This window comes from Musca domestica, unplaced genomic scaffold, assembly GCF_030504385.1.
Source record: "Musca domestica strain aabys unplaced genomic scaffold, Musca_domestica.polishedcontigs.V.1.1 33, whole genome shotgun sequence".
Taxonomy (NCBI): domain Eukaryota; kingdom Metazoa; phylum Arthropoda; class Insecta; order Diptera; family Muscidae; genus Musca; species Musca domestica.
The window spans coordinates 9,905,906-9,931,459 of record NW_026712312.1 but is presented as its reverse complement, the minus strand read 5'-3'; the positions used below and the strand labels follow the sequence as shown (position 1 = coordinate 9,931,459).

General features: G+C 33.7%; 1 protein-coding gene across 1 annotated transcript in view; it reads right to left on the bottom strand.

Annotated features, from left to right (window-relative positions):
- The window catches only part of LOC101893062 (uncharacterized), a 149,149-nt gene that overhangs the window by 45,796 nt on the left and 77,799 nt on the right, over window positions 1–25,554 (bottom strand). Inside the window, exon 2 of the mRNA XM_005176853.4 lies at window positions 20,779–20,864. The gene's annotated coding sequence lies outside the window, so the exon portion shown is untranslated. The remainder of the gene's footprint in view (window positions 1–20,778; window positions 20,865–25,554) is intronic.

Below are 25,554 nucleotides of genomic sequence, written 5' to 3'. Positions count from 1 at the left end.
TGAGTCATTTTTTAAACCTTTAAATCTCAATTTGTTGAATGGCAGCGGAGTTATATAAACTATGATACCTAAACTTTTATCAAGTGATATAGCTGTAGCAAGTTCATTGATATAAAAATTCCCTGATTCAAAAATCGTTGATACTTCTCGGAAACGAATGTTTATATATATATGCGATCTTAACAATACTGCAAGTATTTAATTTATGTAAAATTTTAGAAATTGATAAAAAAAACTGGAAAATTTTTTTTCGTCTAGAGGTCCAAGCAGAATTGGATGGATATGCATTTAAAATCAACATCAGTGGAAAATCTACAACAGACTAGGCAATACGAATTAAAACTGCTACTTTCGAAATATATTCATACGACAGAGAATGCAAATGTACTGTTGTACGGTAACGAAGCGGACATGGACGCTGATGCTGTTTTCTGCTTGTGGTTGTGTATACATCTAACAATGTATGTATGTAGGTATGGCAGTCATTCTATTCGGTGAAACGTTTTCATTTATATTTATGAGTATTTTCCACTCGTTTGCCATAGACCGAATAGTTTGAGAGAGATGCAGAAGAAGCAGAGCGTAAGCGCAAAAAAGAATGATATAATGCAAATACTAAAGAAGGTAAAATGAAAACGGAGCTCTTGACTGGTCCCATAGAGAAGAGTACACAGCTCTATCTACACACACACACACACAAATAGCCAGTGCACAAACCCACACAAGTGTGTGCTGCTCATAAAGACCATTACATTTAATTTCTACATCCAAATACAAATACAACAAACACCAACAATGATTTATGAATGCCGTCCACATTCCCACTCGGCACTTTCTCACAGCAATGAGTGGATGGAGAGGGTGCTTTTAAGAGCAAAATATAGTTTAAACTGGGTTAAGACCCATACGAAAAATTGCCCCAAAAATGTATCGATTCATGTTGAAACCAACCATGACCTAAAATATTTCTGAAATAAGGCTGCATTGCATTTAACACAGATGCGTTTCTAAAACAACTCGAGTATGCTTTAGTCTCTAAAAGACCGATGAGTTTTTTTTTTTTGATATTTGAATGCTGTAGTAGTGAAACACGAACTCCATTTGAAATTTTATATTTGGCAAATTGATGTGGAATAAAAAATAATGTACTAGATTAGAACGTATTTTTTTAAGGTAATAATTAAATTATGATATAAAAATTTGACAGTGATCGAATAGCAAAGGAAGTCCAATCGAAGGGCTTAGCGATAGATATCTATCTTCCTATCTCGCCGAGCTGAATCGATATAGCTATGTGTGTCTGTCTGTTGGGCGGACGTGAAATTTAGAGTTTAGAACAGAACAAAAGTCTGCCATTTTGGATGGTCCAAATTGTCCGTTCAACCGCGAATATTTTTAAAAGTCCCTTCTTGGCGAAATCATGAGAAAATGAATGAGCACATCTGACCTTTAAATTGATGCTGATTTATTGTGTAAAATCTAATGTATATAGCATGAATCTAAGTTTTCAAATGTTATTCAAATTCTCATAAGCACGACAAAAGGTATATGTATGATGCAATTGTTGTGGAATTTTGCATTGTCTTGTGGCTAGGGTCATATTCGCACGGAATAATGAAATAACGACAAAACTGAACTTAAGAGAGTAATTTTACATTATTTACTTTAAGAACCAGATCCTCAGTTTAGAATGATATTTTAAGTTTTTCAATTATAAATTTGAATATCTTGAGCGATTCGTTAAGTCCAGTCCAAAGGGTTTCAGTAGTATTGAAGAACATCCCTTGGGCGGATAGCCCAACTATGGCCTACACATACATGTTGAAGGAGGAAAATAAATGTTAATATTTTGTATTAAATTACTGCATGTAATTATTTTACAATATTGCTACTTTGGCAAATAAACTGTCAATACTTTCCATACCCTACATCACAATGTGGTCGGGGTATTGTGTCTTTGTGGATCTGTTTGTAATATAGGCAAGGATACAAGATAGACCCATGGTTCCTTTCAATGATCACATTCTGTATGTGCATCCGTACGTCTGTCCATATATTTTTTAAACAAAGTCCAGGACGCATTTATTGCCGAACTAGATGACATTTTGTACAAATGGAGATAATCAATCATCTATATAGGTGCCATATATATCTTCGTCCGCTTTACCTTTTATTTATGTAAAATTTGGTGAAAACCGGTTCAGATATAGCTATAGCTCCCATATATATTGTTTATCCGATTTGTTTTTTTTTTGTCCTCCACAGACGTAGTGTGTACTAGGTAACAACGATATTTGGGAAAAAATATCAAATACAGCTTAGAAATAACTCTGTCAAATTTTACCGAAATCGGTTCAGATTTGGATATTATACTCATTAAAAACCGATCATAGTCGGCATTATTTAATTCTCATAAATTCACGATAAAAGCGTTTATTTGTTATGGATAGTTCTATTATATATGTAGAATTAAATAATAAAAATTAAGCTAAGGATACTACAATATGGTAGAAGTCACCTTATGACAAAATACATTTTGGAAGATTTCGCTTTCGAAATTACGACATAGAGCACTACCCAGATATTTTACTTTCGGACTCCGTTGTGCTGTTAGTTACAGCTAAATATAATCCAATGGTCATTCAAAATACTAGAATTCTTCCCTGTCCTTAACTCTCTTCTTATGCAAATTTCCGTGTCGATTAGGGTCAATTGTTTGATCAGGAACCCCTGTTTGTGAACCTTTAAATATTTTGCGACCATCTCCAAATGCAAGTGACCCTCTGTATCTTCTAATTTAGACTCATATATGTGATTTGCTTGTCTACGATATTTGGCTATGTTCGGCAACGAAATCAGCATAAAAAAGTCAAAAGTTCGACTTTTGTGTATTTCGGATTTGTATATAAGTTATTTATAAGAGCATGGAAATTCTACTCGCTGTCCTAAACTCTTACTTCATGCGAGATTTCGGGTCATTTGGTTTCTATTTGTGACCTTTATAACTGCTGCAAAATCAGGAACATTTTTTAGTTGTTGGTCCATGTCAACCCCTAAATATATCGCGGACATTTTTGAAACAGATAGGCCTAAACCTACCCTTGTGAAAATTTTTTCTGTACTAACATCATTACTGGCATCTTATTATGAGATTTTTTTTAGACTTTAACCTTTTATGCCAAGAATGCTTTCTTGAGATATAAGCATTCTAGCTAACATCCCCTTCCTTTATATATAAATATGACCCTAGCCCCACCTCCATTCTAAATTTCGTGAAGATCGGACCATAATTGCGACCTGTAAGGTGACGACAGACGAACGGACGGACATACATAGCTAGATCGACTCCGCTCGGCGTGATAGGAAGATCTATATATACTTTCCTATGTGGGAAACCAATATTTCGAGGTGAAACATAATTTTTTGCCCAATCAAACTTATAAGACCCCCAACACATAGTGTTGCAGGGTATAGATATCAAGACAATGTTCAGTATTTTAAAAAGAAAAAGAAATCTGTACAAGAGCCGAACTGAATAAGGAAGAGTAGGCGTAAGGGAATAAGACGAAAAATCATATTATGATATTTTCTGATCTATCACAGAAATTGACTATACGATATAAAAATTTAACTAAGAGTGAAAAAATGTTGTAAAAATAGCTTCGGGATCGTGTTAACGAGAACATCATTTGGAACAATAAAAGGAAAACCTGATTGGACCCCACTTAGTACGTCAAATACATTCATAGGTATGTTGGACATGTCCCCCTTTGATGTTTGATAAAATAAATTTATCTGGCAAAAAATATAAAAAAGTATCAATATTTCTTTTCTCAGTTCTAAACAGCTTTGGTTTGGGTTAATTTAGATTTTTTGAGACACATTTTGCACATTGCTGTTCTACCTAAATGGTAAAAACAGAACAAAAAACTTTCTTTTAAATCACTACATGTAAGCACTTCTTAATTGTTTCCTTCCCGAATCTTTTCCCACAAAGCGTACAATATTTGCCTTTGCATACACACAACTCAAAGCAAGGACATTAATTCGTAAGGGTTTCCTTCCAAATCTTTCTCTTCGTACATTGAATAAGCCAAATTGCCTTTGAGCATTAGCTGTAGGAACTTAATTTCAACAAAATTCTTTTTGAGCAGATTAAGGGGGAAAAGTTTGTTTTCTTTGCATTTGTTCACTGATTTTCACTGCTCGACATATTTTTGTTTTTTCCCCTTCATTTTTTTTTTATTTTATTCTGTTTCGGATCCCCACCATTTTCACTGATGATGTTGAAAATCATTTTCAAATGAGTTACCATTTATTTCGCTTGTTGGTATGTGAATTGGAGTAGTAGTGTCGGTCGGTGTGTGTGTGTTTTGTATGTATTTGTGTAGCTTGTGGAAACACTCGCAAATGTGTTTGCACTGAAATTGTCCTCTTTTTCTCTCAAAGTACTTGATTAACTTTATAATGACACACACACACACACCGACAGACAGCTATATTTACATACATATATTGTGTATTCCGTAGATACATTACTTGCATTCTTACACTTTTAGTCCCACAAAAACAAGTGAAGGTAAATTCTTTTAAAAGAACATATTTCAACAAAGCGAACACCAACATGCATACATATAAACTTATATAGATGGATGTACATGGGGTTAAGGCACAGTGGTGTTTAGTTGAGAAACAGGTGTATTCTTGCAATATCAGTGGTCGGAAGATGCTGAAGTACAACGTCAGGGCTATGATAATTCGAAAACGTCGTCAAATAACACAGATTTTACCTTAATGTGACATTTGGTCTTTCAAAGTTGTTTATAGGATTCACCATTTTCAATCAATTCCTCCACTGTCTGTGGAATTTGGAAACATTTTCTTTTGGGAGTTGAAATAAAACAAATGCAAACAAGTGTGATTTTTTTTAAGTACCAGTAAAAGAATTTTTTATGCAAACAAACAAAACACGAGGAAAAAGTGAACACAAAACAAACTTTGTCCTTTGACTTGTTACTTGTCTTCATTTCCAGCGGCACGGTGCTGATGGAATCGTTCAACCCTCCCCCACAAATGTGCAGACGTATGGCAAATTTAAGGTAGCTCGTTTACAGCCACCGCTCACTGTTGATGGCGGCACAACGATTCCGATGTTGAGTTTTTGCTAATGAAGGGTCGTTTGTTTCTTTGACACATAACGATCATTTTGGCAATTTTGTGTGTGTTTTCCGTTGCGGGGGTATAGGGCAAATCGTTTCCGGTGTTCGAGTTGCTCCTGCTGCTGCCGAGTGAGCACACATATGGAATTACATAACACACGAAATAATTCGTAATGAATTCCTGTTAAAAATTCTGCTGAAACACATCAACAAATTATACGACTTTCATTTGTATTCATAAATGTTTGCTTTGCTATATCTGGTCGTGAAAGCGGACGAGGGGTTGATGATGATAAACGGCTCGTGCATAATCTCCTGGCATTTATCCTTGTTTGTTTTCTCCAAAAATGAAAACCCAAATTAGCTTAAAACGAACATGCACGTGTCATTACCAAACTCATTATTTAAAGGAATACGTTATAGCTCTCATCAATATGATCGCGATCTATTCTTCCTGTTAGATAAAAACTGTGAATTGATCGAACTGTGCTATATTTTTGGCATGTAATATGAATAATATTTTTTTTATTGCTATCCCAATATTTTAAAAGTTTTCTGGAAGATTCTACTTAGATGTAGAACAAAATATAGGTCGGTTTTTACAATGCAAGAGCTTAAATTATATTGAACAACCGTTCAGGTTGTTCGGTTTTGAAACCGGGTCATATCGTTGCCTTTATACATAAATCATTCTTGCCTACCTTCTTACTTTAGGTATATTGAAGTTTAGAACCACTGTATTAATTGCAATTTGACAATTTAGGTTTGAAGTAGATGCCATGCCAGGCCCTATCGAAACTAGTGATAATCAGTCCAAAAGCAAATTCCATATGTAATTGTTTATTTGTTACGGGTTGCTCCACTAAATTTGCATGGCGTCGTAGGGTATCATATTGTCGGCCCGCCCGATTTGTTTATACCCTCCACCATAGCATGAAGGGTATATTAAGTTTGTCATTCCTTTTGTAACACCTCGAAGTATGCATTTTAGACCCCACTAAGTACATATATTCTTGATCAGCATAAAATTCTATGTCGATTTAGCAATGTCCGTCCGTCTGTCCGTCTGTAGAAATCACTCCAGCTTCCGAACGAAATGAAGTAAGTTGATAAAATTTTTACTTATGTCTACAGGACTTTTGGTGTTGAAAATGGGAGATGTAGGTCCACGTCTTGCTTCAAATTTAATATTTGAAGTTCGTAATGAATACTACAGCCTACGACAGAAAATTGTCAGTGCAGGTCCACGTCTTCCTATAGCCCCCATATAACGGTACCTACCGATATGCGATATTTTGATGATTTTAGCGACATTTTTCACTAGATTTTTTTTTTCAAATTTCGTATTTGAAGTTCGCAGTGGATACTACAGCCTATGACACAAAATTGTCTGTGCAGGTCCATGTTTTATAACCCCGACGGTACCTCCCTATATTCGGTATTTTGATGATTTTAGCTATATTATAAACAGATTTTTTTTAAGTTTCGCATTTGAAAATTGTAATAGCTTATGACAAAAGTTGCATATGTAGGTCCAAGTCATCGTATAGGACCTAATTTACTGCTACATTCGATATTTTTAAGATTCTAGCAGAATTTTTAACGGATTTTTTCTTTCTTTTGAAAATTTGCAAATTTGTACCAAATGGTGGAGGGTATTCGGCCGAGCCGAACTTACAGATTATTTGCTTATTGATTTGTTTACTGGATATCAGTGATTTGCATTAAACTTTTTTCCAATTGTATCATCTTGAAGTAGGTGGTATTTGTGCCGTTGGTACGAAATGAAAGGCAATTGAACGTATTTTTGGTAGCTCTAGCATTTTTTTTTTGATTTCGAAGGATTGTTAATTTTTAAAAAAATACTACTGTCCCTTACGTTGAAAAATGTGTCTAATCCCGAATAACGGGTGGTACCATCACGAGGAGGCCATACGCAAACGTGGACTTATCGTGAACCTATGTGTTCAATACCAATAATTCTACGGACCTGGAATACATTTCAATAAATTTTGTACCAAATACTTTGTACATAATTTTGGTGAACATTTTAATATTTATCAATAAAATCAGATTTGAAGCTGAATCCGAACCGAGCGGTTGGTTTCTCTTTTCATTTCTACAGACTATTTATGTCATGCTTTTTAGAAGATGAGTGATTCTACAGACGGGAGACATGGATAAGTGTGGAGTCTAAAATGCTTATTACGGACAAAATAACAAATTTAATATATCCTCAATAAGCCAGTGACTGGAATTTCATGTTTAATGATTTAAGTTAGTTCTAATAAGGTTTGTTTTGGTTCTAACATGGTACTCAGTAGTGTTGAGTACCTTGTTAGAACCAAAAATTCGAATTTAAAAACAAGTTTTTAACACTTTTTGTAACCGCATTCTTACCATTAATTTGCCGTAAATTTGAAGAACGAATGCATTTTTCCAAAAGCTTTTATGTTAGTGACTAACAAAAGTGTATTTTTGGTTTTCGGAACCCCAAAAATAAGACTGAAAAAGTTGAATATAAATGAAATTGGTTGTTGACTTCAGAATCACCCCTATATGGTTAATTAATATGTGTTAACCTATAATTTTTGAAGGATTTCAACACTCTGTTGGCGTATTCTCGATATGTTGTTATGTCATTTATTAAGTTTTCTTTTTTTTTGTGAAATAATAAAATACAATTTACTGATGCCAATTCAATAATGCTGATTCAGTTTTCCGGCCAGTTAATAACTTCTATTTTAATTTATTATTGAATTAGAAGTTATTCTGCAAAAATAATGAAATATTCTTCTAAGAATAATAATATTGTAAATAATTAATTAGTTTTACCTGCACTTAAACACTGGCGTTTTAGTCAGATGCTGAATGCATCCATGTTTTTTAATTCATTAATGACTTCCATTTGCTGCTTTCAATGCTATGCATTTTTAATAACTTCACTGCCTAACCTATTTCTATGAGTAGACACTTGTTCTGCTTCCACCACTAAATATTCGCCCTCATTTTATTTTCTTTCATATTTTTGTACTTAACAAGTTCTAGTTTCTTTATGCAACTTGTTGTATTAAACATGAAAAAAAAATATTATTTAATAAAATGTTATTTCATAGCATTTAACAAATTTAGGTGCAAAGTCATAAGGTAGACAATATATGTATGTGCATGGAATGCATGTAGAAACGATTTCTTCTCCAAAGTTACGTTCTGAACCCTAGCATTCGGATAAAGGAATGAAATATTGTTGTTTAAACCATCGAAGGAGCATTTTGTTTATTTTAAATTTTAATATTATCACTTCATTTTGCTATTATCAAAGCCGGCAGATGGTAATCAAATCTCCACATTTCGCGACCTTAACTACACTCGTGACGCCCCACAAAACGAAAAAACCAAATTTACAAATAATTACTGACATAAAATGTATCTCCTTCCCCCAACCGAGGTCTTCCAATGGGGCCAGCACCAGAGTACATTAAAGTAAGCAACAAAATAATAGAAAAAAGAGCGGCAACTTAGCGACAATAGCCATGGCGATGTGAAAGTCATTCCGCATCGCTCAATAAACTTGGAGGTCATAAAACGGTGATTTGATAGTCAATTTCTGCACTTCTCAGTGGTGGGCGATAATGAAATGCGCTATGCAAATACAAGTAAATAAAAGACAAGGTCAGACGTAGTAACGAAAAAAAAAAAAAACGAAATGGAAATGGACTGCCTTCTTCCTCAGAGAAAATCTTTGTTTTCCATTTAACTTTTTCTTTTCTATGTCTGTTTCTTGGGAAAATTTTATGACCACATCTCCTTGAAATGTCAATAAAAGGCGGTTTAACACTGATGAACAAAGTAAAATTAATATCAAGTTATTGTCAACCAAACAAAAGTATATACCACTAATCAAGATTTTCGTTTCAGCAACGAATTGTCATTTCTTGGGAATTCGGAATTATTAAAGTGTAGGCCAGTTTATGCTGATGTAGGGAAGAAACCGAAATTCCTTTGGCTGTTCTTAACAATGAAACTTTATATTCCTTTAAGCTCCAAATTCTATATTAAAAACAGTATCTAAAAATATGAAGTAACAATTGTGGTCGACATTAAGAACTGTTTTCTATAGAAGGTATTAGATTACGCTACCGTAATAATATCTGTAGAACCATTTAGGTACTTCAAAAATTGGAACAATTCTGGTGAAAAATCATCAAAATATCGAATAAAGGGAGGTATCGTTATATAGGGGCTATACGAATGAGAACCTGCATACGAGACTTTTTGTTGTAGGTCGTAGTAACCATCACGAACTTTAAATACAAAACTTGAAATGAAACTTTAAACAAATATTGAAATATTGTCGCTGAAATCAATCGGCATACTGAAAATCGAGAGATATCGTTATATGGGGGCTATACGGAGACTTGGACTTGTATACGAGATTTTGTCATAGGCTGTTAGGAACTTTAAATACGTAATTTGAAATAATTCCGGTAAAAAATATTGCTGAAATCATTAAAATACCGTGCAAAATGTTAGCCTTCTATCGCAGTTCGTTCGAAAAATAGATCGACTTAGAATTGTATGCTGATCAAGAATATATATTTATTGTTGTAACCGACATGAGTATTTCGAGGAGTTGTAAACGGAACTAAGGGTATAAAATAACAATTTTTCAAAAAATCAAAAATGTTATACATGTTTCCAGACGGTTCTGGAAGCGCGATGTGTTACATAATGTTTACATAATGTTTTTATTTCGCACATGGGGATATGCAAAATTAAGCAGGTAGATAAATCGACAATATTTGATATTTAAAATAAGCCTCAACCTCATTAAGATCACTAAACCTGTTCAAACGATAAATATTTATGGAAGTCTTGTGACGCTTCAGGCGAGGCATAGAGCCAGGATGTCAGATAGAAGCTCCATTTTCCATTTGGCCGTCAAAATTTCCGTTTCACATTTCATTTTCCGCATAAAAATAAGTCGTAACCCATGTCATAGTTTTTGGAAACTTATTAAATTTTGTGCGCTGGGATGTCATGACAACTTGGCTCATATGCTTATTAAAACATTCCTTTATTTTCCTTTGCCCCCGGTAGGCTTTTTTGTTTGAGGACAGTTTAACAATATGCTAAAAGTAATATTAAGATGTCCTGTGGCCTGCATGCTAAAATGCTACATAAGTAGGCCTTAGTTTTATTTGCTTTGGACGGCTTTTTAGCGACCACCCTCTTGATTTTCTTGCCATGGCCGGTTTCCTTATTCTCCGGGACGACAGTTGTCTTTGTGTCTTCTCCGGAAAATATGTTTGACTTTATGGGCAAATAAAATAATGAAAATTGCCAAATCACAATAAGGGACAACGACAACAGGAACACTGGGAGTTGTCAGTAAACCCTGACCCCTGCTGGCGATGTCGCTGGCAACGATGGCCCTTCGAGGGGATTCTCGTTGCCAGCCATTTTAGCCGTAGCCGTACTCCATCTTATTGATGACTGTTGAATTGAGGCAATCAGAGGGCCAACAGCAGACAGTCACCCCGTCAGCCGAGGCAGCTTAGTATGCGAGTGAAGTGTCCTTTGTTTGGTTTTTATTAGGACAGTAAAAATGTTTATTGTTATCATTGTCCTCCTAGTGTTGTTGTCGTTGATGGCGGTGTTGTTGGTTTGTTGTACTCTATGATTTGATTCTGTCTTCCCGACAATGACTACACTTATTGTCATTCGACTGTGGGCAACGTCCTAGCTTCTTCGTGTTGTTTCTTTTTTTGTTTTTGTTGCTTCACTATGGATTTCCGTCATCGTGCTAGTTTTATTGTTGTTGTCAGAAATTCATTTTAATTCCTCCTGTCAATGTTGTGTTTCGCTTTGTGTCGTAGTTTTGGTAGGTTTATAAAGTAATAATTTTTATGTTCCAAAAATATATGTAGGTACGTCGATGTAATAGTGTCTAGAGAAATATTCAAATAATGTTGAACAATAATATCCGCAATTGCAACTTTAAATTATTTTTTGATTAGAATTTATGGCAAGAATTTTCCAGTTCTTAGTTTAAAGCTCCTTTAGACAGCAAATGGAAATAAAATTTATATTGTTTGAATTCTGTTTTATTACGTTTTGATCATATCATAAATAAGTAAAAAAAACACTTTTGTTTACGCCATGTTCGTTTTGTGAAATTTATTCCAGAGCAAGAGCAAGCTGGCCGACTTTTTATTTTATAAACACTGATTAAATTCTCTCACATTCAAATCATTTAATAGAATTTAACCCAAATACGATTTTCTAATACTTTTACGCCCAGTTAGTACTGATATTTAATAATAATTTTTTATATTTTATAATAATTTTTATAACGTCGAGTTACTACCCATATTTAATAGTAATTTTTGTATTAATTTTGCAAGGATTTTTTGTTGGGCTTCTGATAGTCTTCAATGAAATCGTATTTTATGAATTAATATTTTTTAAGTTATTATAGGACAGCTTCATGAATGCTTCGCTCCACTGTATTTTTCGCAGCAACTCGCTAGCGCTCACATGCTTTCAAAAAAAGACAAACTTTCAACATTGATGTTTATTATTGAGACATTACGGTTGTCGTTCCATTAGGGAATCCGGCTTTTTGTGGCCGTATTTTAGGCCAAATGATGTTCAAATATCAAACTAAACATAATTGCGGGAATAAGAACAAAAGTAAATAATAGTAAATTCGCTGCTCCATTTTTGATGCTTCGAAGTGGCATAGGCATGTCGCGGCAAATGTGGTCAGATTCGAAATCTACTATGTATTTAGACAACCTAATAACTGTCAAATTTCGTAAAAACGGAATTCATAAAGAATCCATAAAACAAAAATGGAAATAAAGGGAGTACATTTCTCAGGACTTTTTTGCTCTCTGCGGTGGACTGGTGTTTGTTTAAGTTGTTTGCTTTGTTGTTTTTGTTTGTTTTTGGCTTTAAAGCGAGCGAGGCCGAAGCCGGAGATACAGGATTGAAAGATAAACATAAAATGCCACAAAATATTTGTAAATGGTAAATACGAAAGTACTTCATGCTGTTCTTTTTGAGATGCTGATGCTGGCAGACCAGCATTTCTTTTGGCCTTTTCTCTCTTTGTTTCATCTGCTTGGGATAGCTTTGTTGGACAAGGTGTTTGTAGGTGAAGGTGTTTCTAAGGTTTTATCAACACTTTGTTTCATTTCATTGCAAGGATAATATTTTATTTATTGTTGTCACTTTGATAAATAAAAATATGCATTTGTCTTTGTAAAGAGACACAACACTCTTTGTATTACACAAACAATGGCTATTTACAATATTTAATTTTTTTCTTCATCTTGAGACAGCACTGGAATTGTATTCTTCGTAAGTTCGTAGTTTTGTGCTAAAAATATATATATATTTTTTTTGTGAAAAACAAATTCTTTTGAATTATAGATGTATTTGCTATGTCGTTATAAAATTTAAAAAGTGTGTTGTGATTTTGGTTACTTTTTTAAATTTGTACATGTTATATAGTTCAAATTGGACTTGTTTCGTAAATAGCTTGTGTTTATTAATACTACTACAATGTGGTTATTTATTTCATGTCATGGAAGCACATATCATGTGCTATCAATCAAGAAGGCCAAAACTAAAATTGCATACCGAAAATAGCCAGAGGGGAATAAATGTCAAGCCATGATTATGTCTTGATTATTGTTAGGTTAAAGCCAATATAAAATTGGTGAAATCCGTATAGAATCAATACAAATGAACTGTGGTGTTACCATTCAGCTTCAAAGTGAAAAGGGGTCACGAAAAGTCAGAAGACCTGTCAAAATTCATATTGGAAAAAGCAACTCGGATTGGAAATTACATTTTTTTCAGTCAAAAGTCATAAGACTGGCACTGTCAACATTTCCTCAAAAAATGTTTTTTTATACCCTCCATCAGGGAAAGTAGTGGATTTCTGTCTGTGATACCTCTAAATGTTTGTCGATATTCGTGATCAATATATAAAGACAAGTCGATTGAATGTGTTTCCGTATGTTTGTCTATTGAAATTAAGATACAGATTTTGTGATATAGAGCTTTGAAAGTTGATATAATAATTTGCATTGTGTAAGATTAATACTTGGTATTGGTATGAAAAATGAGTTATGTTGGTCCAGGTTTCTCAATAGCTCTCATATGTACCTCTTGATACTCGATCTTTTGATGGTTAACCGCATTTACGACTGAGTTGCTTCAAATATCTAAACAGAGAAATTTTTAGCAATTATATGACAAAGTAATTGTCTATGATGCTGAAGACCACTTAATGGTATTTTTAAGAATATAACTCTAACCGAGTTTACTGGTATTTGCTGTTTTAACTGGTTTAAATATTAATTGCACATGCTCATTACAAATTATTTCTAATTTTGGATGAAGGTTGCTGATTGGGCGTCATTTGCGTTATTTTTAATCCGAACTAAATGTGCCCTAAAAGTACTAAGAAGCACTATATTTGGTACCATTTGGTATTATGTGAACGGATGGAACTATAATGTAGACATTTGGTATGCGAACTAAGTTGAAAAACTAGGGTTAATATAGGGAGGTTGGTTTTTGAAATATGTACTATGTGTACGAACTGTATTAAATGGTACTAAATTTTGTAATGTTGATATTTGGGTTACTGTTGGTGCGAAGGGTTGGGATTTAAAGGTGTTTATGGAAAAAAGATCTCTATCTCTAAATTTGGTATATAAGGAGGGGATATAGTTGGATATGTAAAATTTGGTATTAGGGTTACTTTATGTGTCATGCGGTTGACATTTTGAGATGAATTTTGGAAACCATTCCAAAAAGAAGAAAAAGAACTATATGATATTTAGGGAAGGTATAGAGCTGAAATCTAAAAGTTGAAATGAGGGTCTTTGACATTGTATATAATTGATAACCCAAAGGTTTTATAGAATTTCGAATAATGTTTTTAGCATAAGTACTAAAATGCACTAAACTCGGATGAAGGCAAGATAAGAAATTTGACATGAAAACCAAGTTTTAGAAGTAGGGCTAGTAAAAGGAGGAAATGTGTATTAAGTGCGAGAACTAAGGCACAAATTGTTCTTGAGTGAATGGAAAAATATTAAATGTTACAATTCAGTATAGAAAGAGGGTTTTTGTGGAAATGTGTACAAGTGTACGAATGGTACTAAAAGGTACTAAATTAAGCATGGCAATAGAAGTGGTATTTTGAATTTTGGTATTAAGGCAACTGCGAAGGTGATGCGTTTGGATAAGGAGTCGTGTTTGGAAATTCCTATTGTAACGTCTGTGAAACATATTTATTGAATGACACCAAAGGAACCGGTAATATAACATATACGAAAAGTACTAAACGCTACTAGATTTCATACATGTGTAGAAATAGAGCTGAATTTCTGAATTCTTCACAGTTCTTAGAAATTCGAAAAGTACTAAATTCGATAGCGAGTTTAAGAATAGAGCTGTAAATATACATTTTTGTATTAGGATAACTGTGAGTGTATAGCTTTTATATTTAATTTCATAAATATATAAAATAAATATTTTTTGAAGAAGGGTGTTTTTTTTCCTTTTTGAATGATCGAACAGATGATATACAGGTATAGGTACGAACTTTGTTCAACATAAATATGTTATTTGAATTTATTTCGAATATCTATGAAATACCTAAAAAATAACTGACGTATGTCATCATAAGAATCAACCCCTTACTCAAAAATATAAATGTAGAAATTGCGAATGAAAAATGAAGTTTTTGGCCCTTTAATTTACTTTGGGTTAAATCACAATTTTCAATTGCCAATCAAAACGTTTGCCAAGAAAATCAATGATTTTCAAATCAAATTTCAGTAGCAAAAACAAAATATTCCTTTGAAGATTTCACTTGACCCATTTCAAGGTCGATTGTGATTTCCTATGAAAATAAGAAAAGGTTTATGTCGATGTATGGCCATGGAATTCGGCAGCCAAAGGGTGTCTTTATCAAAGCAGAACTTGTTGCCAGACATTTATGCCTTCGAATAAAGCATTTCGAGAATGTGTAGTGTGTTCAATAAATTCACTACCAATGCTCATCGACAGAGGTACAACAATTGTTTTGGTCCCTAGTCGAGTCTGAATCACTTGATTAAATTCGAGTGGTGGAGTGAAAGGGCGAAACCAGTTTAAATTCTTTTTCATGAATCAATTCAAATAGCAAAAATAAATCAGACACAACCAGCCGAAAGCCAGGGATGAAAGGTAAAACATGTCTGGCCAACAACAAATAACGTTGGAATACTCGTATTTGTTGGAAGGATTTTCCTCGTCAACACCTCTCTGCAATCGTTGTTCGTAGGAACAAATCACTTTTGATCCTTTTTCAATTATGTGTATAAATGTTTACAAACACTAATGCACGTAGACGCACTTGTGTGTATGTGTACAGGTGATGTGTATGTGAACGTATACATATGTATTATATATTTTTACCAAGATTTTGATTGTTGAGCCGAGTGGGGGTCTAATCATACCATTGGCAACACCCAAGACTTGAGGTTGGAGCTGTGCGTTCTGGGTCAATACAATGTAAATAAACTTCTACTTCATTGATTTTTATTATCTCTTATTTACATGGATTTGCAGCAAGTTTACCTTTTACGTTGCGATAAATTTATTTTGCCTTTCTTCGACTTATGGTAAATAGTCTAGGAAAAAAACTGGAAAAATATTCATATAATAGGAATTTAATAATTGAAAAAAGAAAATAGGAGGTAATGCTGAAATTATATGTACGTGAGGAAATCTATGTATTCGTATATATTTTTGTATTGCTTATAGGCAAATTTACGACAAGTTATTAATTCAATTTTTACCAAATAACTAAAAAAGGATAAAGGTATGTTGAGAATGTTGTTGCATGAAACGAATAAGTATTAATCAATAATTATAGAATATATTCTTTGAAACTTCAAAAATGTTGCTGACTAATCGATTGTTAGTGTATCGTAAGGTATTTTTAATACTGTGTCTGGCTCTTTTGACTTTGCAATTGCAATTTGAAAAGCTAGAGACAAATCCTTAGTCAGGGAAATTAATTTATGGCATCAAACATACAATTGCTGCAGACTTTTTTGACCGCACTCTTTATTTATGTATATTTATGTACAATTTGTGTGTTTGTGTACGTGAATGTATAGAAGTTTTATATATTTATTTAATTTTTGACTATGCGGTTGAATTCACAAAAATAATGTCGTAGCTCAGAAACCCTCACCACCAACAAACCCTTGCAAAATTCTATCATCATCTTCTTGTCTCTGTTGTGGCTGTGGTGTCTGCTCTTGTCATTTTAGGTCTTTGGGTCATTCACTGTCAATCACGGTTAGATTAGATGAAAATCTGGTTGGTTTTGTGCCCATATATGTGAGAGCGCCTGTATCTGTGTTCTACACATGCCAAACAACTATTTTGTTTAACATTTAGGGCTTTCGTACACAAACATTTTGTTTTAAATATAACGCATTTAAGATATATTTTTTAGGTAATTTATGGAAACAATGGTCAGAAGTCGGAGAACATTCTCGATCATTATATAAAATATATTTGAGCTTATTAAATAATAAGAATATTAATAGAATGCATAAGAAACCGTTTTTTAAATGTATAGAATATAATTCAGTGTTTGTATGCAGAGTTGTGTTAATCTAGTTCATAGTTCGGTACACCAGTACCTAAACGTATGAGTTATTTCATAAATGTTATATCACTCATACGCAGAGATATGCATATGAGGAACTAGTTCATTCGATCTGACTAGATAGGCACAACTTTAGTATGCACGACTAAATAAATAAATAAATATTATAAGAAAACGACGCGGTAGTGCTATTTTCCCATCCCGCATCAGGCACATCCACTTTATGGAACTATTAATTAATTTTATTACTGTAAATAACATGATTGAATAGGAATAGTAATTGTTATTTAACACCGAACAAAATCTTATTTCCCAATAATAGTTTCAATTAGTGAATTTCGCAATTTTTTTACATGGACTGCCAAAGAGAGCAGCAAAAACTCAAAAAAAAAGTTACCAGTTTATAAAGAAATCGGCTAAGATTTTATATAGCTCCCATATATTTTTTTTCTGATTTCATGTATTTGATATTTTTTTATAAAGGCCCATAAAGCTTTACGTCTTGAATTTCGCTGTAATTCCTATTAGGCGGAAATTTCGCGGTTTCACCCTTACATAAATTTTCTATTTGGGCTTATATATGCATATGCAGGTTTTCCTATAGGCGCTATATAATCGGTACTTGGAGCTCCTGGTTACCACTTGGTTATGTTTATGATCAGTCTTTTGCACCCAAATATATATCTCTAAAGAATACAGCAAATACATTGCCTTTTATGTGCACCAAAATTGGTCAATTCCAATTCGACCCATATTTACACAAGTGATTTCCAAAAATGCATTTAATTACCCCAATATAATCTCATTACACTAAAATCATAAGCAGATTTTCGAATAGTTTTCATTCGAGCCAATTTCTGCAACATCCAAACGTTTGAAGCTTCCTTCATGTGGACACAAGTTAATTTGCTCTCAGCACGCTCACACGCTTGCCCGTTCTGTCAATCATAAACAATCTATTTTCGTTCGATAAGAAACGAAAGTAGACCAACGGCAACATCAATATTGGCTAACAAACAAGGCTGCAAATTATTTTGCTCAGCTCGCTTTCCCTATCTGGCTACAGTAATATCAGATGCTAGCAACAGCTAGCTACAAGCGCCAGTAGCAGCTCCAACAATTGTCCGTTCGAATTCCCCATTGTCAGCTCTCGGGCACGTTTTATTGAAGTGTGTTATTGTACCGCATGGAATATCAGAAATGATTGTGATACACCAGCACACACAGTATCAAAGCGTAAACTTTCATGTGAACCCACGCGTACCAGCACTTATGCGGGAGGGGGTGGCGACGAAGAGAAAATGGGGCCACAAGTGATTTTAATGCAACAGCACAAACACACCAGCCAACAAAACTATTACAACAAAAGTTGAAGCATCGGCTAAGAGACATGCAGCAACAACAACAACAGATGGGAGTGAGAGAGGCAGTGAGAGTAGACAACGATGATGTGGAACAAACGAATGAACGCAGGCAACACAAACATTATTTACATGAACACGCCACCGCACACTAGGTCAAATGACCACTTTTTCTGTGCGAAATTAATTACAACTAAAATATTGTACTATTTCAAACTAAAATGAATGCAAGCGTTAAAGAAAGTGTAAAATAAGTAAATTAAACAAAAAATACATGATTTAGCATACATAAACCAGACTTTTCCGCCAATTTTTTAAATAGTCCTAGTGATAAATGTAGGTGCTCGAGTGGTTTTAGAATACATTGTGCAATCAGCTTGATTTTTGACATTAGTTATTAACCGATTTTTTCTACCACAACTGCATTTTAAAATACCAGCAGTCATCTCCCCCTCCTCCTTAAAATTAGTCACATAATCACCATCTTGAGTAAGTAATGAGAAAAGTACTATAATTTCAGTTTCTTAATCTACTTTCGCGGCGTAATGCATTATATTGGTCCTTTGTAAAATTATTTTCCAAAAAAAAAGCTAATGTCTCATCTGCAGAAAATAAAATTGGCTTTGTATTGGTTTCAGCACATATCTTTCTTATTTTTGAGGGCCTAGTTGGGCATGCTAAACTTTCTTTTAGAACGATGTTGCTGCTGCACGTACTAGTAAGTTTCTTTCGTTGTTTATTGAGTTTGAAAGCTCGAATGCTTCTTTTATTTTTCCATATTCACTTTTGTTGCAAAATTGAGCTTTTGGGTGACCAACAGCCGAAGAATTGACTTTTGCAGTTTGCTTTTTAATTTCGAAATTAATTTTATCCGTAAGCCAAACACAGTTTTCCAATCTAAATTTGTCAGCATTCTACCCAATATTTTTCCATATTTTTCGTTTTTTGATGTTAAAGATTTGCAGAACAAACGCGTTTTTTCTTTCCAGAATTTCATTGAATCTTCGGAAATATCGTCAGCACCAATTTTGTTCACGACAAAGTTGACAACAGCTTGCTAAGCTTGTCCTTTTACGAACATTCATGCAGTCAAACTTCAAACAACTCTCATTTTGTTATAGCATGGTAACCTAGAAAAAACGATTTTTCTTGAAAAGCGCTAAAAGGTGCGGTTTATAGTAAAGTAGAATCAATTAACTACATCTTAATTGAATCATTTCTATTTACTTTTTGTCTGCCGAAATTCGCCGAAATTTGTAAAGCTTACATGAACTCGTAATTTAAAATCACTAAAACAAATTTGAGGTTATGTAAATAAGTCAGCATTTATTTTTGTAAATAAACGATATCTACACTTTTTAATACCTGGGACATAAGTACTCACTAATAATTTTGTCTTCCAATTCAAAATTTCCGTCATTTATTTCAACTGGATGAAAAACAAGCATTTGAAACTTTAGAAAATAATAGGCTGCGCAAACAGTCTTTCAATAACGTGTTACATGTGTAACTTTGATGGATTGCTGTCAAACGGTGTTTGACATTTTACAAAAACAAAGTGAAGTTTATGTTATTTTGGACTATTCTCTACATGGTGGCATCAATGATCAGTGTAAAATCGCCCTTACGAAATTCGACTTTCGCCCAGAAAAAGTGGTCATTTGACCTAGTGTGCACCGGTAAACACACTTTCAATCACACTACGACACACACACACATACACATACGTGTGTATGTAAACAGGCTCTTCGCAAGCAATGGTGTATGAAGTGCAAACTCAGTGGCACGGGTTGGAGCGAAGTTCGAGAGTGTTGTGCATAACAAACTCACAGAGACGATACAAAAGTTTCATTTAAAGAAGTCATAGAGGCAAGACATTGTATCCATGCATACTCGGTAGTTAGTTGTTTTCGTATCTCTGCGTATGTACGTGTGCGTCTGATAGGTGTTGTCGTTAATGTTGTCGCTGTATCTGCCTTTCTGTCTGCCTGTCTGCCGGTGATGGCATCGTAAAAAGGGAGCCAAGGAATTGCAAGGACAGGGATAGGCAAAAAGTTGGTATTTGGTTTTGTGCCCTTTTGACTTTGATTTATTGATGTGGGTAATGTTTCTGTGGCTTTCTAGGCGACACAGGCGACAGTATTTACATATACATCGGTTGTTGTCATATCATCAAATACCGAAAACACACACACACACACACACACACACACACACTCACATCAGTATAAGTGAAATTCCTATCCCATCTTTAGGTTTATTGTGTCAGAAACACAGACTCAAATGGACATTTCGATCGATGTTTAGATAAAAAGCAACATATGTAAATGTTTGCTGGGGACAAATTTAACATTTGTACAAACACACATACCCTCTTGTATTTATACACATATGTATGCATTTATGTGGCCAAGGCGAGTGGTTAATAATAGACACACACTTCGTTACATACATATGTGTAAGTAATGCAAAGAGTAATCTAAAAGAACATATTGATGCGGTTGGTACAACGATATGCAAATATGCTTTTCATATTCGATTAAATGGATTGCTTAAAACTTACCTCAATATTTGATATTGATTTTAATTTAATTTAAAATGTTGCCGACAGGTGATGTGAAAACGTCAGCAGAGTACGAAAAGCCAGATCTGTAACACAATAGACAAACTAATTAATAATGAAAATAAACATGAAAGCCAGAATAATTGTACAATAACAAAAAGAGGAGTGTAGATTTAAGAAATTGATTGCTAATATGTAAATTTGCAAGTATGTCGGAGTGTTCTGCATAAACAGATGGACAAATGCTTAATTAGAACGAGTGGAGATAAAGAAAAACGGAAAGAAATATCGTGGGTAAGAAAATGTTTTTTTTTCTTACTTTTCAGCTATCAAAGCATGAGCTTTATCTGTAATAGACAAATGTAGGGTTAACATCAAGGTATATAGGCAGTGGTGTCTTGTTTGCTGCCAAAAGATTATATAACAAATAGTTACGTTTCTATAATGTAAAGTTTGTGAAACATGGGTATTATGTTTTTGCTGAGCTTCTCCGAAAAAAAAATGTTTTGACCACAAGAAAACACAAAGGTCTAAGACTAATGAGATCCTAAGACAAATAACTTGAATTACTTGAAGGACCAAGGCCAGTTTAAAGAGGTCACACAAAGGCGTTCTAGTCCAAGTATTTTCTTGCTGTCAAATTGTTTGTGTCTGGAATCCACAAATAAGTAAGAAAATACAAGAAATATTTCGCAAGTATTTTACTTTACAAATATATATAGACAAAAAAAAAAAAAAAAAAAAAAAAAAAAAAAAAAAAATTCATATTGTAACTTCTCACAATTGAGCTCATGCTGCACTTTTTTGCACTATTTATCAATTTTCAGACCAAAAGTAACCATATCAAAGGGGTATATACTTCGTCCGAAAAACTTGCATTTCATGTAGTGTTAAAATTTAAATTTTCCACATCTGCATTTTCCTAAAATTTTATTATCAAAAATTTAAGATTTAACTATTTTTAAAAGCAATCAATTTTTTCTTATGGCACCGAAAATAAAGAGTTAAATGTCCTTAACGTACGGGACGAATTTCAACAACCAATAAATTATGTATTTCATACATTTTTTGTACCTCTTATACGCTTAATTAGGAATTTTAAAGTTAATACTGCATTATATGTATGTGCAAACATGTCTGTTTTGCCCTTGGGAATGTAAAATTTGTAAATGGGCCATGTCGGTCCACGTCTTCGTATAGCCCACATATAATAATACCCCCAAATATTCGGTATATTAATGATTTTAACTATTTTTTTAACGCAGTTTGTTTTAAATAAGACTAATGTATGAGTAGTTCTTAAGGATTCTTCCTGAGTCAAATGTTATATTAATATTCTTGTTTTGAATTAGTTTTCATTATCTTATTTTTTTTTTCTTTGAATATGTTTTTTGCCTTGATTTCTTTCTATTTTTCTTTTGTTTTATAATTATTTTAATATATAATCTCATTTTGATCTCAATTTCGGTTTCAATTAAGTTCCCCAGCATAATATTTATTTTTATTTCCAATGATTTCAAATAACCTCGGTCCTATTGTTGGTAATTCGTCTTTTTTCAAAAACAGATTGAGTCAATATTCAAATTGTATGTCCATTGGTCATCTAAATTGTCATAGTTTGCGTCCGTCCATTTATAATACCACCCTTTGTGAGCTTAAAAATCTTATTTGTGATAGTGGTTTTGGGTTGTTCGCTGTTTCCGAGACTTGGTTGAAACCTTACGTTTCGTCGAAAACTGTTGCGATTCCGGGCTACTCATTTGTCCGCAATGACCGACCTAGCGCTCGTGGAGGAGGTGTAGGTATTTATATTTTAAAAAATATTAAGTATAAGGTGGTTTTTCGCTCTGAAAATCCTGGAGTTTGCGAGTCTTTGTTTATAGAACTTATTTTTGGTTTAAGTAAAGTCCTTTTTGGTGTTGTTTATTTGCCACATGGTAATATTCATAACTTTGAGGAGATACATGAAGATATTTTGTCCAGATACGAATCTATAATTGTTGTTGGCGACTTTAATTGTAACTTGTTCGACATTTCAAAATCGTCTGAAATGAGGAATGTTTGTCTTCGTCTTGGTATATCAATTACTCATAACTCGTTGCCTACCCATTTTAATATTGCTACTGATTCTGTTTCTCTTATTGATTTTTTTGCCTGCAGTCACCTCTGTTCTCTTATCTCCTCTGATCAAGTCCAATGTCCTTCTATTTCTCACCATTCTTTAATTTTTGGTATCACTAATATAAATTTGACATCAGCAGAACATTTTTTTGAATTTCGGAACTATAATGATATAAATTGGGACGGTCTGCTTGATTATCTCGTCAATGTTGACTTTAGTAGTTTATATAGTACATCTGATATTAATTTACAGCTTTCGTGTCTCCAGTTGCTTATTGCTAATCTTTTTTCATATGTTCCTATCGTTAGAAAGCGTGTTGTACATTCCTTGGATCCGTGGCTGAAATGTAAATCTATAATACTGGCGATCTCTTTGCGTGATATGGCGTACAAAAATTATTTAAAATTTCCTACGCTGCAAAATATGGCGGTGTATCGAACCCTCAGAAACAAAGCTAAGTCTATTCTTAGAAAGGAACGTAAAAAATATTATGAACAAATTTTCAATGGACTAAATGCTACTCATCTCTGGAGACAACTTCATGCCGGTGGTATCGTTGACAATGACGTCAACCTCTCAACTGACTTTGATGTTAATGTTTTGAATGAATATTTTACTCAAGAAAATGGTGTTGGCAATGTTATTGTTGATTTTCCAGATATTGATAGACAATGTCATACATTTTCTTTTAATTGTGTTTTCGAGATAGATGTATTTGAAGCCTTTCAGCAGGTCAAATCGAAGTCTGTAGGTGTTGATGGAGTACCCATTAAATTTTTGAAATTAATCTATCCATATATTTCTAGACATTTCACCTATATTTTTAATACAATGTTTACAACATCGACCTTCCCGAATGACTGGAAAATTGCTAGGGTTTTCCCTATTTCCAAAAATAAAGGAAGGAACACTATTGAGAATTTGAGACCTATAAGTATACTACCGTCGCTTTCTAAAGTTGCCGAACATCTCATAAGGCTGCAGATTCAATCATTTATAGATGACAATAAATTTTTGATTAATTATCAATATGGATTTAGGCGCGGTCTCAGCACTACTTCACTTTTAGTAGACTTAACTGACTTGATTAGAGAGACAATTGATGGACGTGATAGTGGTGTTCTTGTTGCGCTGGATATTTCGAAAGCATTCGATTGTGTGGATCATTCAATGCTGATTGAGAAACTGTTCTCATTATATGCATTTGACAGTAATTCTTGTAAATTAATTGCTTCATATTTATCTCGACGTTCTCAATATGTTTCATATAATGGCGAGGCATCCAGCTTACGTAATATTTACAGCGGGGTACCTCAAGGTTCAATTTTAGGTCCGCTTCTTTTTGTTTTATATGTCAATGACATTAGTAGCATTCTAACTAATTGCGACTGTCATCCGTTTATGTATGCGGACGACATTCATTTATTTTTTAAAGGTCAATCAGACTTTCAACTAGAGAATACCATAAATACAACATTAGGTAATATTTCACGTTGGTTGAGAAATAATAATCTAGTAGTAAATGTTTCTAAGACAAAAGCAATGACATTTGGTTCACCTTGCCGACTGAATAGCGGTATTAATATACAGGTTAATGGTGTAGCGGTGGATTTTGTTGACCGCATAAATTGTTTAGGTGTTGTTCTTGATGCCAAGCTTGATTTTTCTTTGCATATTGATGCACTGTACCCCAAAGTTATAAATATGCTCCGAAAATTACACTCAACTGATTTCTATTTGCCCTTATTTGTAAAGAGAAATCTTGCTCATTCTATGTTATTTTCGGTAATTTCCTACTGTATTGAAGTGATTTCTGGTACAACACATGAGTATTTAATGAAATTAGAAAAACTTTTTAACATCATTGTAAGATATGTTTATAATTTGCGTCGTTTTGACCATATTTCTGCGCATGCAGTCCTCTTTTTAGGAGTGTCATTCTCTACTTTTGTTAAACAACGCGTGGTTTCATTTCTATATAAATGTATCTGTTTAAATCTTCCTGGTTTTCAGCGAGATCGGCTAGTGTTCTCTCGGTCTACTAGGAATACGCAAATAATTTTCCCTCATTTTTCTACGTCTCTATATGAAAGATCTTTCATAGTTCGTTCCGCACGAATCTGGAATCAGCTTCCAGCTGAGCTACGACAATTCTCGTTTTCCCGCGGTGTTTTTCGCCGCATGTTTGAAAACTTTGTAGAGGCAAATGGAGGTTAACAATTTGTTTTTTTAATGATATTGACGATACTGTATCGTTTGATTAAATATTGTTTTTTTTTATTACCAGCAATAGACTTAAATTTATTTTCATTGGCTGGGGAGCCTTTTTGTCCATATTTTACATATGATTTCTTAGGTTACTTTAAGATACACTATGTAATATTTTTAAGATGTTTTTTTTTATTTTGGAGTACACTTTTGTAGTTTTGATAGTTGTGATACTTATTGGCCTAATGGCTTTTTCATTGCAACATATAAATAAATAAATGAAAATAAATGAAAATAAATAGAATTTGAACTTCGGAAACGGTACTACAGCCGATGACAAAAAATTACTTATGCAGGACCACGACTTCGTAGACCCCCCATATAACGGTTTTCATTTGAGCCGTATTATTCGACGATTTTTTTTTTGTTTGAAATCTTTCTAGTTC